At 48.7% G+C, this 13,249-nt stretch overlaps 1 protein-coding gene across 2 annotated transcripts in view; it reads right to left on the bottom strand.

Moving 5' to 3' along the window:
- The window catches only part of PHIP (PHIP subunit of CUL4-Ring ligase complex), a 2,330,659-nt gene that overhangs the window by 1,172,250 nt on the left and 1,145,160 nt on the right, over positions 1–13,249 (bottom strand). The gene's annotated exons all lie outside the window — the stretch shown is intronic.

Here is a 13,249-nt window from a genome sequence, read left to right on the forward strand (position 1 = left end):
CCATAGAGCTCCTATGCACTGTTATGGAGCACTGTGCAGCTCTGAGTTTGCTTCATACTGCCATGGAAGTGACAGCAGCAAAGCCACATATTAGCGCCATCAAAACACACAGATGTCAGTTTTTTGCTTTAACCTTTCCGCACCTTGAGGCGTTGAGCATGAACAAGTGTTGTTACAAGGGTGCTGAATACCAACTTGTATTCATGAGACTCCAGATGAGGCCATTCAACAGAACAGAAAGGAGGAATGGTGCTAAGAAATCTGGGATTAGACAGAGTATCCACCAGAAAAAACATTATCAAAGTTAACTAACTTGTTATGCTGATGGATACTTCTAACGGCAGAGACCTCTCCGTAAAATAGATACTAAATCAATACCTCCGTGTCGAAAGGACTCAAACAAAACGTCCTGCAAGATCAAGCGGGTCTTGTTGTCAAGGTAGTAGTGCTTCATGAACGTATGCACTGATGCCCACACAGCCTTAGCCCTGGTAGAATATGCTCTAAGACCTTGAGGTGCTGCCTCTTGCCCAGTGTGTAGCACTTCTTAATGCAGAGTGTGAGAAGTTGGCCTGATATATGATGCTCACTAGTTCTAGTGATCACCTTGTATCAGTCCAAACAACCCTTATGGTGATTGGTTGTAAGTCAACCTTATAGACCAGCTATCCTAAGGGTAGCATGGACAAAGCAGTCTTAGGCTAAACTCTATTGGCATGTGAAGCCAGCTGTTTTACCACATATAACCCCTTGAATACCAAGTGAAAGGACACCACACAGGTTGTTATGAAAATAAACAAGTATTTATTAACTAACATACACCTCTGAACTCTTTATGAGATCAGAGGGCTAAGCACATGACAAACTCTTAGGAAAAGTACGTTTAAGTTGCCCGATTTACAATGGTGCCCTAGGGGCACGACAAACCATATACTAAGTAAGTGGAATGTGAAAGTCAATAATAGAAATGGAGCTGTCCAGAGGCTGTAGGATCGCTGGGACCACGCTATACTAACTTGAGGTAAGTAATAGGAGGCCCACGGAACGCGTGTGCAGAGTGTGAACTCACACGCGAGATGCATACAAACGTCTATGGACAGTACAGTTTAAGAAAAAGGTGAGTATGGACGTCCCTGACTAGATAGGAACAAAACGACTATGGAACTGGACACTAGGAGAGTCAAGCTACCCTTGAGCACCGAGATGCTCGTGTTACCTCACCCACAGGCTGCGGGTGCATAGGTGCCAAGTCGTGTCGGGTTCCGGCGTTGAAGTCTATGGAGCCTGGAGGAAAAGATGCTGCAGGCGGTCAGGAGGAAGATGTCCGGCGTGATCCAAGGGTGGATCAGTGAAGAGAAGAACCTGAAAGCAGAGGGGACAATGTTCAAAGTCACTAGCCAGTGACTGGAGTGGAACCAGGAGTGGAACCAGATGTCGTCGTCGCGATCAGGTGAAGGTGGACGCTTGTCTCTGCAGCCACGTGGACCAGGTGGTGTCTTCGACGACCAGGATGGAGGCACAAGCTGTCCCACGCAGGCTCTCGCTGTCGGCGGTGTCGGCTTCTGATTCGGAGTCAACAGGCCTTGGCAAAGACAACCCACGCGGTGAGTGGAAACGGCGTCTGGAGTGGACCAGGAGGGTCCGGGGTGCTCCTCGTTTGGAGGGGAGCAAGGGCCAGTCTGGGGCAACCAGACCAGCAGTGAAGATTTCGCAGTTAGTCGTCTAGGAGGCCACTAGCCAGCCGGCAAGTGACCAGACAACGCGTCGAGCAGCAAACAGGCAGAAGGGCCCCACGCAGATCTCGTGGATGCTGGAGGGCTGGTCTTCGGTGCAGGAGCTGCTTGGGGTCGGGGCTTCTCAGTCCCCAAAGCACTTGGACGAGGATGCCTCTGAAGTCGGGCTGGAGCGAAGTGCTGCTTCTTTCAAGATGGCCGGTCCCACGTGTCTCGTCGCACCCACGGATCTCAGCTGTGCTGCAGATGTAGGTAGAGGTCGGAGAGGTCTGGGAATCCGGGTCTCGTCTGGCTCTGAAGTCTGGATCCTTGCAGGAAGACGACAAAGGGAAGCCGCTGTACGCTGATGGTGCCTGCTTGTGCAGGGTGGACACTCCTTGCCCACAAGGGAGATTTCTTCATTCTTCTGTGGAGCAGAACGTCGAAGTCCAGAGTTTCTTTTTGTAAAGTTGTTCAGGATAATCTAGTTTGGAATGGGACCAGCTCCTACCTTTATCCGGCTAAAGGGGGCTGCACTATGACTAGGTCCCTCCTCTGGGTGGGACCAGGAAGGAAGGTGGTTACACCCCCTTTCCTTTGTCCGGTCTTGCGCCAGCTCTGGGGCCGGAGTGCCCTAGGAACTGGTTTAGACCGGTGTATGCACAGGGACACCTTGTGTGCTCCAGGCATGTCTCATTCCTTTCAGCCCTGTCCTACCTAATACACAAAATCCTGTCTTGGGTGGTGCTAGCACCTCCCAAGGCAGGAAACCCTTTGTCCAAGCCTCCCTCGCTGGAAGGACTCCCAGCAGCAGGAGGTCAGACTTGTGTCTTCGGTGGCAGCATCCATTTTGTGATGCTGAGGCTCGGGTTAACTTTAACCGGGGTTCACAGTTACATACATGTCGTGTCCCTCTAGAAGGGTGGAATGCTACCCCCGTCGCCAGAATTGGCGAGGGGGTAGTATTCCAATTCGTATGACACCTTACTCGACATGTTTTGATAATGCTATACCAAAGTTAGCAATAACCGCGAGGATTATAATGCACTTAAGAGTATATGGTATAGCGTTATCATGGAAACAGCTAAAGGACTTGGTTCCGAAAGCTGCAGACAGGCTCAGCTCATGCTAGAGCACCATCTCACATAATGCCAAGCACTCTGCCTTCAGGATTGATAAGGCCTGCCATAGGAGTGACTGATAGGAGGATATGTGTCCATTTTAGGTTTAGATATAGGGATACTATATCTAAAGCAAAGGGTGATTACACCACCTTGCCCCAGCTGATTGATCAGCCAGTTGTGTCAGATTTGGATGGCCAGCCAGGGGTGGCATAATACATGCTGCAGCCCCTGGGTGCACCTATGCCCTGGGTACCTAAGGTACACTGTACAGGGACTGATAAGGTGACTCAGTATCCAACTGGGTATGCACCTAAGGTACATGGTTGTCAATTTTAGAGAGAGCATAGCTAGGCTGTGGGTCTGATTAGCAGGCCCACAGCCAGGGAAGTCATAAACCAGTGAAGCAAAAAGCAAAATCGGGGTGACCATAGGATTGCAGACCCTACTCTCCTACACAGAGGACTAGCTATATCAACAGGGTCCTCCTCTGAACAGCCTTACTCCAGAGAATGACAAAGAAGTGCTCAGCCACACAGTGCTCAAAGCCCTTTTCAGGTCCAGCAGACGGATACTCTACTCCTCTTTCAAGAGGTGAGGGAGAGCAAAGCATGCTGACAGTGTGATGGACTTTCCAAATTGTACTGAGTTAGAGCTTTTGGGAAGAATGCTGTGCAGGCCCTCAGCATCAACCTTGCCAGGAAAAAGGTTGTGTATGCCTGCTGCAATTAAAGTGTCTCGAGTTCACTCACGTGATAAGTTGACATAATCGCAATGAAGAAATCTCCAAAGACAGGAGATGCCGCAAGCAACTACGCATAGGCTCAAATAGTGTAGCCAATAAATCTCATCACAACTGACAATTTTAATAAGGACAGTTGGCCTAGTAAACAGACAGGCTGAAAGGACAAACTAATACCCTTTAATAGGGACCACCACAAGCCCTAGCTGGGCAAAGATAAAACAAACAACTAGATGTGCAACAGATTTGCTTGTAAAGGGTCAGTCTCGCAAAAGCCACCTGAGGTCACTAATTTGCACTCTGCATAAATGGATTTAGAAGAAGGGTGACTAGTAGCAAAGACTAAATCAAACCTTGAGGCGCCAGTTTAAATACAGTCAGTTGCCACCGCTCAATCTCTATGCAAGGAGGTGTGGATTGGTCGGATTCCACGCCCTGTTGTTCACAAAGTGGTATCTTCTTTGGAGGACAGATGCTCATACCCAATAGTTCTGAGTACTATACTCTCCTGGTCCAATCTGGAGAAACTAGTATGACTTGAGACCAGTCGTTCTTTACCTTTTCATAACTCGAGGCAGGGGCAGTTAGTCATACAGAGGTTTTGTGCTCCATTCCAGTTGGTAAGCATCTTTTTAACAAGTTTTCTTGTGAATACTATAACACGCAAAACATTCAACACCGCTAGTTGACCCAAATATTGAAACAGGGTTCTACCACTGTTGGAAGATGCCCATGCCACATCAGGAAGTTGGTGCCACTAGTGATCTGCACAAGTTGCCTGCTGAGCTTTTCCACTCTGACATTAAGTGACCCTGCCAAGTGGTTTGCAGCCAGAGAAATTCCCATGGGACCCAATAGCCAATTTCAATCTTTTTGTTGCAATTTCATATGGCAGATATGTTGCCCATGAGAACCTGCACCAGCCTCCCGTTGATGGAAGTCAGGATGCCTTCAGAGCCAGACAAATGGCCAGCAACTCAAACCGATTTATACTCAGCTGTGCTTCTGTCAGAGAAACGAGTCCTGGATCTCCACCTTACCCAGATGACCTTGGGCCAGTAGGGACACATCAGTCACTACAGTCAGCTCTGCATAAGGAAAGAAGAAGACCCTGAGCTAACTGCGGCCAACCAGCTACCACTGCAGATCATGAACCACGTCCTTTAGGATTTGGATGGCATCTGTCAGATTTGCATGATGCTGAGCCTATTTTAACTTCAGATTCCATTGCAGAGCTCACATGTGCCATCTGGCTGCATCTCCATGTGGAAGGCTAGGAAGCCAAGAAGCCTTAGAGCTGCCTTTAAAAAAAAAAATTTGGGGGAGTAATTCTTGAATAACATCACAACTGCAGTCAAATGCTTTGCAAGGCTTGACACTGTAGCATCATATCCAGAATGACACAAATCACAAATACATAGTTGTTGATACAGCCGTTATGCCAACATCCCTGAGCAGGCAGGCGGTGACGTCCTACACATCTCACTGTAAGCCTTGGAGCTGCTTTCAAAGAGATCCGGCATGTAGGGTGAAACATTAGGATCATAACTCCAATGTCCTGGGCTCACTGCGTCAGAGGGAAGGCCTTGAACTGCACTATATCCATAACCGCGCCAATGAATAGAAGCCTCTGCTATGAAATCAGGTTACTTCGGCTTGCTGATAGTGAACCCTAACGTAATAAGATGTATTTTCCTCCAGTGGTACACTATGACTCACAGTGGCAAGTCCCCCTTCAAATGCTAGCTGCCACGGTAGAGGAAAAATAGGTATCCTCGACCTCCAAAGGTGTGCCACAATCATTTTTGGGAACACTGAGGTGCACCGGTGAGGCTGATGGGGAGCATACCAAACCAAAAATACTCCTGTCCTACCTTGAACCTAGGATCGCATCTGTTGGACTGCAGCACATGTATATGAAAATACACATCCACGGGCCAAGCATACCATACAGTCACCCTGCTCAAGGACAGACGACGTAAGTCAGCCTGAACATTTTGAATTAGGCATGCCGCAAGAAGGCATTCAGAGACCTAAGGTCCAAAATAGACTTGGCTCTTGCTATCATCTTTTGGTACAAGGAAATATTGAGAGTAATAACCCTCTCCTCTTTCTGAAACCAGTAACATTTCAATAGCGCTCATGCAGGGTAACCTCTTGAAGCAGAATGGACAGGTGCTCTTCTGAAATTCGCTCTGAGGAGGGGGGACTATGTGGTGGGTCAAAATGAAGGGTATGGCATAGCCTTCCTGAATAATTTGTAAGATCCTTTTGTTGGATGTAATGGTTCACCACCCCGGGAAGAAATGAAGAATCCTGCCCCACTCTGGATGGGTATGCATCATGAGGGCAAACTGAAATGGTTTGGAGGCTGTTGTAGCAAAGGGGAAGTAGAATGGGAGGCTAGATGGCCCTGCTTGCCCACAAACTGCTTGCCATATCCACACCCATGGTCTCCAAAGATCTGGGATGACTGCTGCACCATTGAATAGGCTCTCTTTGCCAATAAGCCAGGCCTCTGGAAGAGTATCTAAACTTTAATTGTTGTGAAAACTGCTTGCAAGGGTCAACAGACAACAGGAATAAACTATAGCTCTATTTCCTTGAAAGTGTTTCAGCACAGAGTCTGCCTCCTCACCTAGGAGTGAGACACCAAAATGTATATCTATGAGGGAGGCATGTACATCACTGGAAAATCCTGTAAGGCACATCCATTCTTGTTGATGACTTTCCAAAGCAATCCGTAGTATCCAGACCAGCAAAGTAAATGTCACATTTTGCCAAGTTTGATCCATCATGAATCATTCGAGCTAAATAGGCCCTAAAATTTTCCAAGACCAAAACCAACATCTCGCTAGCCATATTCCACAGGATTATGGCACGACAACCCAGTTAGCTCACAACATTAACCAACCATAATGCCAAAGTCATGGAAGAAAGCATCTGTGCTAAAAGCCTCAATTTTCTTCGATTCCCTATCTGGAGGAATTGTGTGTAATGAAGAACGAGTTACTTACCCTTCAGTAACGATGTAGCTGATAGAGACACAGTCTAGCCGCAGATTCCTTAAATTTAGACTGTTCCTAGGCATCAGTCTGCATGCCGGGGGACTGCGTCGCATGGCTCCATCCTGACGTCGCCCACAGATATGACGTCAATGGAGACATATAAGTCATTCCCGGCGAGCCGACGTCAGTTTTCTACTGGGAAACATTTCCACGCCATATCGCGAAGCCACTACAAAAACTGTGAGATAGTGGGAACAGTGTGCCAAAAAGGATCAAAAAATCTTTGAAACAAAAATGATTAGAAACCTAGAATGATGAGAAATATCACCATGAAAGTTAGAAAAAGAGTACTTTATACTGTAAGGGACTGAAGGGAGAGAACAAAGTACCCGCCACTAGAAACAGTCTAGCAGAAGCGAAGAGCCATGCCCTCCTATGAAGCAAAACGGCATTGGAAATGAACGTCATGACAAATGATGGGCAGTCTACAACCACAGGATGTAACTGTAAAGGGCAACAAGACTTGAACAACATGAATCTTGGTAATTGATCACAATTCTGCAACAACAGAAAAAGCGCAACTATACACCCCATAAATGACCTATAGACCCCCAAACCAACCGACTGTAGTATAGACAATAACACCCAAAAGTAACGGGTAAAAATAGATTAGGGTGGAAGGGATGGGAGGGTAGAAGAACATAATTAACACCCCACAATGGAAGAACCAGGGTGAATGAGCGTGAAAGGACATGAAACCCCACCACCCAATTGTGAGAAAGGTTGGAGAAGCAACAGATAAAACAGAAAGAGACATCCTGCCCCGGAGGGAAGTGAAGTAGATCCCCCCCGCAGGAAAACGAAGGCCGCCTGTAAGGAGGCAAGTGGGTAGAGTCCAACCTGAAAAGGTCCTCGCAGAGCAGGGAGGATGGGTGGGCATTAAGGAATCTGTGGCTAGACTGTCTTTACCAGATACATTGTTACCAAAGGTAAGTAACTCGTTCAGCTGATAGAGACATCTAGCCGCTGATTCCTTAACTTTAAAAGAGATCAATGACGTTAACACAGTGGGGACATCACAGCCAGCATGGCTAACACCAGATGCATCAAGCTCTGTAAAGGAGCAATAACAAGGGGAGGCAAAGGCACCACAATCCGTCAGAGGACGGAACAAGACCTCTCTCATCCAGAGAGGGATGAAAGGAAATCACAGAACCAGACTGGTCAGTGCATAATGGAAGAAAATCCATGAACTCCTTGAAAAAGAAGTTAAAAGACAAAGTCCCAAAGAAGGGACAAAACAGAGTTAGAGCATAGAAACTGATCATGCACCACAGTGGATGCTCAAAAAAGACATGTGAGGGGACAGATGTCATCATGCAGAGATGTACAGAACCATGACTACCAAGAGATATATGTATGTGGATGACCGGGATACACCTAAGCAGAAAGTCTATACCGTGAGAACTACATCACACATGTGAAAACCCAATTAAATGTAGCATCAACAGCACATATGTGTTTCCATGTTGTCAACCAGCCAACCGTACCCAAAGGTTGAAAGGATCCCGGCAAAAGTTGGGCACACCCATAAGGCTCACGCCCATGAGAGAGATAGAAAAGAGAGAGAGAGTATGAAGAGAAGGAGCAAGAGAGCAAGAGGGGGGGGAGCAAGAGGGGGGGGGGCAGGAGAGGGGGGGGGGTTTGAGGGGGGGGGGAGGAGAAACAATCTGGGGCAAAAAAACTGAATTTACAGTAATGAAGAACCTAGTATGCTTGCCCTCTCGCCGTGTTTAGATCTCAGGACATATATACAAATAGACATATATGAAACAATTTTGAAAAATGAAAGACAATGGGATCTCAAAGAGCATGCGCTAGATAATAGGAGGCTGCACAATAGGTATCAAAAGGACCGATGTGAGGCATAGCAGGACATAATGTCAAGCCACTTAAAAACTGCATCATCCTCCCCATGGGGGAAGAAAACCTGGTCTGCATCGTGAAAGGCGGGAATACGGACCACTAAACTAACGAGGAATGAGTTAGTAATACACATACACAGAGCACGAATAATGTATATATAGGCATATACAGATACTACATAAGGATAATGAGTATCCCGAAGAAGAATACTTCCACCAATAACATCAGCAAAGGCCAGAAGCAGGAGTACCTGAGCCCTTGCGCGGCAATGAGCAGAGGGACTTGAGCCCATTCCTGTGAATTGCAAGGAGAAATAGGGCACCAGAAAACGTGCAGCAGTGGCGCATCTGGCGTAGCCTCCAATGCCTATAGGCAAAATCCAATCCGGGTCTGAGCCATAAGAGAAGACCTAAGTACTTCCCCACACCAGGGATTGAGAGCAGACAATACCACCAGAATAGAACGCAGCTAAGTCAGTGGTGGAAGGTATATGGCAGGAACCCCGTGACAGCGAACATACCCAGTGTGTACTCGCATGTCGTCTCCGCACATAACACGGAACAAAACCGTTTTGGAGCGGATCAGAATAACATGCCCACAAGGGACACTTGCGAAGTGAGCAAAAAACAAAACAGCCAAAGGCCGAAAGAACAGCCAAAGGCAAGAAATGAAGCGGTTAACATGCCGGGGTGAACCAGGCGTGGCGGAAACCCCTCAATACCCTGGAAAAGTCTGCATCCACAGGGGTAGAAGAGTGCTACGGACCAACCGTAGACGACAACGTATAAGCTCTAGGAGAGAGGGGGGAACAAAGTGAGAAGCCTACAGTATGACCCACAGAACAATTCCCCAAAGGGACAGAAGACAACCATCCTAAGAAGACTCCACGGGAACCTTCAAAACTTCCAGTGCCAGGAAGAGCAGCAATGTAATAGCTAAGAAATACCCCACACAGGGTATGTCACATCTCTATAAAAAGCAAGGAACACCTCTTGAGACAAGCTCGTAGTCAGAAGACTCAAAAAGAAATGCAAAAACAGCTGGCTAGCTGTACCAAATAAGGGCAAAAACAGCTGATTAGCCATACAGTAGGTGAAGGAAATAAGGTCTTGAACCTATAGACTGATACCAGAAAAGCAGTAACAATACTGCAAATGAAATTAAAAGTCCGCAATGTGGACTATAAACCATGGATGTCATGGGAACCCAGAAATAAGGTGCTGAGTCAGCGTGACAGTCAAAAAGACTGACCCCATCAAAGGGCAGATCCCTAAGAAGCTCCTGAATATTTTCAGGGAAACTGCCATCACACAACCAGGCATGGCAACGGAGAGCAACTGACCTGGTCATAGCCCGACCTTCAGAGTCAGTAGTGTCCATGGCCGACCGAATGGAAAACTGTGCCATTTCCCAGCCATCATGAAGTAGCCAAACCAGGTCAGCTCGAGGGCCTTCTGGAAGAGATGGAAGTAGATGCTCAACCGAGTCCCAAAGGGCAATAGTAGCTTGTGCAAACACACAAGACGTGTTCAGGGACTGAAGGCCCGCACTAGTAGATGGAAAGACATGGCGACCACACAACTCCAACCAGGGAGACTCCCTAGAGGGAGGAAGCAGCGGCGGAGGAAAGGAGGGTAAGGAGACTGAAGCTGCCGGGACCTCCAGCCATTGAGCCCTAGGATGTAGGGACAAACAGACCGGGTCATCTGGAGTCGGGCGATGACATGTGCAATAGCACGATCCACAGGGTCCCCTGATGAGGGCCTTGCCCAAGCCCCAAGAAGAGTGTCATATAATGACCCGCAAAAGGGCAGCAAGGGATCCACCTCCACAGCACCCTGGCGAAGTAGATCCAACAAGGGATCAGAATGCAGAGAGACTGAGGTAGGCTGCACCAGTAAGATATCTACAGGCCTTGCGAAAAGCCCTCGTAAACGCCGCACTCCGAAGCCATTCTAGGTGGCGGCAATAAGCCATCTGTAGGGGACGGTTGTAGGCTAACCCGTCACCCAACAGTAGAGGCTCCACAGTCCGAGGATGACAAAGGCCTGCCAGTGCCCCATGGGTACCTGCTACAAAGAGCATAGAAACTACCCTGGTGGTGGGGAACCCTAAGAGGCCTCATCCTCTTCCACCAACAGAGGAACAGCAGTGGACGGCACTGGCTTCGACAGACGTCCAGATGGCATCGCCTCGACGACCACAGAAGACTCGTCCGTCCGGCATGGGGCTAGTGTTGACTCGACCTCCACCGAGATGGGGAACTGCGGAGAGGAACAGCATTAACTCGGATGCGAGCTACGCGCTGCAGCCACATCCGGTGTAGGTGCAGAGAGCCTCACAGGGCTGTGCAGAGATGCCACAGGAAGGCCTGACGTTAGACAGGGATGCCCGTCCGGGCTGTGCCCCGACGTCGCAGCTACTCCGGAACCAGAGTCAAGATCCGCGATCTGCGCTGAGGGCGAACCCGCTGGCGAAGTCCCGACCTGAGACCCTACTCCTTCTGTGGGGTCCGAAGGTGCGCGAAGAAAAGGAGGTGACCCAAAGATGGCCAGTAAAGCCTGAATATAGGCTTCCATCTTGTTCCTAGTCACTCCAGCACCAGGAAATGGAGGAAAGGTGGGGGTCGACTCCTTGGGGCCCAAGTCCAGTGAAGACAGTGAGCAGCGGGCCTCGACGTCAAGTCTATGTGAGGTCGACAACCTCTGTGCTTTCCCGCGTCCGACAAGCGACGTCCGTAGGAACGTCTCTATGACCTGTCCCGAACAGGAACCTTTGGTAGAGATGGGGGCCGGCAGGGCGAGAACTGGGGACCGGCAGAGAGATTTCGGTTTCAACTGCCGGCAGGTGCCGCACTCCTCGGAGTTGTGGTGCTCTCCCAAGCACCACATGCAGTGCTCGTGTGGATCCATCCCCGACATCTGCCGCGTACAAGTCTCACACAACTTGAAGCCCTAACGCATCGCACACTGTTCCCAGATGCCAAAAGGCATCGAAAAGACTGTAAGCAAAAACGGGCCAGAGGAACAGCTTCTCCATTTTCCGCGTTGGGATGAGGAAAAGAAGAAAAACTGACTCCGAGCACTGGGAGGGACTTATATGGCTCCACTGACGTCATATCCGTTGGCGTCTTCGGGACGAAGCCATGCGACGCAATCCCCCGGCGCGCATAAGTACTGCTGAAAATTATCTGGATCCAGACTGATGCCTGGGAACATTCTAAAGTTAAGGAATCTGCGGCTAGATGTCTCTAATAGAATTGGGATTCACTTTATTGGCTGAGGCCTGAACCACAATTCCCTCTGGAGTAGGATGTTTAAAAAGAAAATCAGGATCGCCAAAGACAGCTTGTGATCTGTGGCAGCTTACCCATTTACCTGTGGAATGGAACAGGGCCTTGCCCAAGGGCTATTGAAGTATAAGCATGTGCCTTGGTAAAGGTGAGCAAGAAATCAAAAGTAGCAGTGCCAGTATGCACAATTCCTTTCAGGACATTTGTCAATGGAGACTTTTCTGGTTTGTATGCCCTTGTACAAGCAGGAGGTAAGAGTATGCACGTATGACGACCATCTGCAATTTTGTAATCCAGTAGCATGACATTGGTCAAGATTGAGACGAAGCCGGTTCAGTGTCTGACATCTTTATCAGAACTGTATCTTGATCTGGCATCAAAGAGGAAGGGACCAGTGTCAGTCTTAGAGGCGGAGTGGAAGCCACCCCAATGGGTCAGATGGCACGCAAGACGGATCCAGTGGCAGTGACATGACTGGATGCCCTTTTGGTTCCTCGAACCGAAAGGGCACCAAGGGGGAACTGGAAGCAATTCAATTATCTGCAACATGGCCTCCTTGAAGTCTTCATTCTGTTTTGGTGCTGCCGATGATGTAGAAGGACGAGTTACTGACCTTCGGTAACAATGTATCTGGTAGAGACACAGTCTAGCCGCAGATTCCTTAACTTAGAATAGATACCAAAGCCATACCCATAGAGGAGTTGGGTCTGCGACTGAACCCGACGAAGTTCCAGAGAGAACTTAGCCGACCACAAGGTGACGAAACACAGTAGGGACAGCAATGCCAGCGCAGCCAACACCAGACCACGAAGCTCTGAAAAGAGCGAAAAACAATGGGAGGCAAAGGCACCACAAGGTGTTAAAGAACGGCATGAAAACCCCTGTCTGAATACTGGCGTTGAGAGAAAGAAGCACAGATCTAGAAAGGTCAGTGAAGAAGGGAGAGTTCATGGCTTCATAAAGAAGAGGAACTGAACCTAGAGCCCGATGGATCCACAGGATCTGATGCGTCGACAGGGAGGACAAAACGGTCTGACTTAGGCAGCGCGAATACCGGTCAAGTATACACAACAGTGGGAAAATGCAATGCTGAATCTGCACTAGCTAAGATACGTGGGGCTGCAATGGCGGGATGCTGACCCATGGCTAGAAGTGGCAGTCTTACCAGAAACACAAGCCACTCCAGTACGCAGTCGCTCCTTCACAAGAGATGTGAGAGGGCAGACGGCAACAAGCAGAAGCAACCAGCATACGACCACAGTAAGACTGGTACTTATGTTGAAGTCAGGAATACTAATAAGCATACAGTGTGGGCACCAGAACCACACCAAGATTAGGGAACCCCTCTGTAGGGTAGCATGAGCAGCCCAGACACACCCAAGACGTCGCACCATGAGCAGACCGGGGCGAAGACCAGGGACACCGCAGCAAGGAACTTTGCCTGTGCG

The sequence above is a fragment of the Lissotriton vulgaris genome, chromosome 6 (assembly GCF_964263255.1).
Source record: "Lissotriton vulgaris chromosome 6, aLisVul1.2, whole genome shotgun sequence".
Classification (NCBI taxonomy): domain Eukaryota; kingdom Metazoa; phylum Chordata; class Amphibia; order Caudata; family Salamandridae; genus Lissotriton; species Lissotriton vulgaris.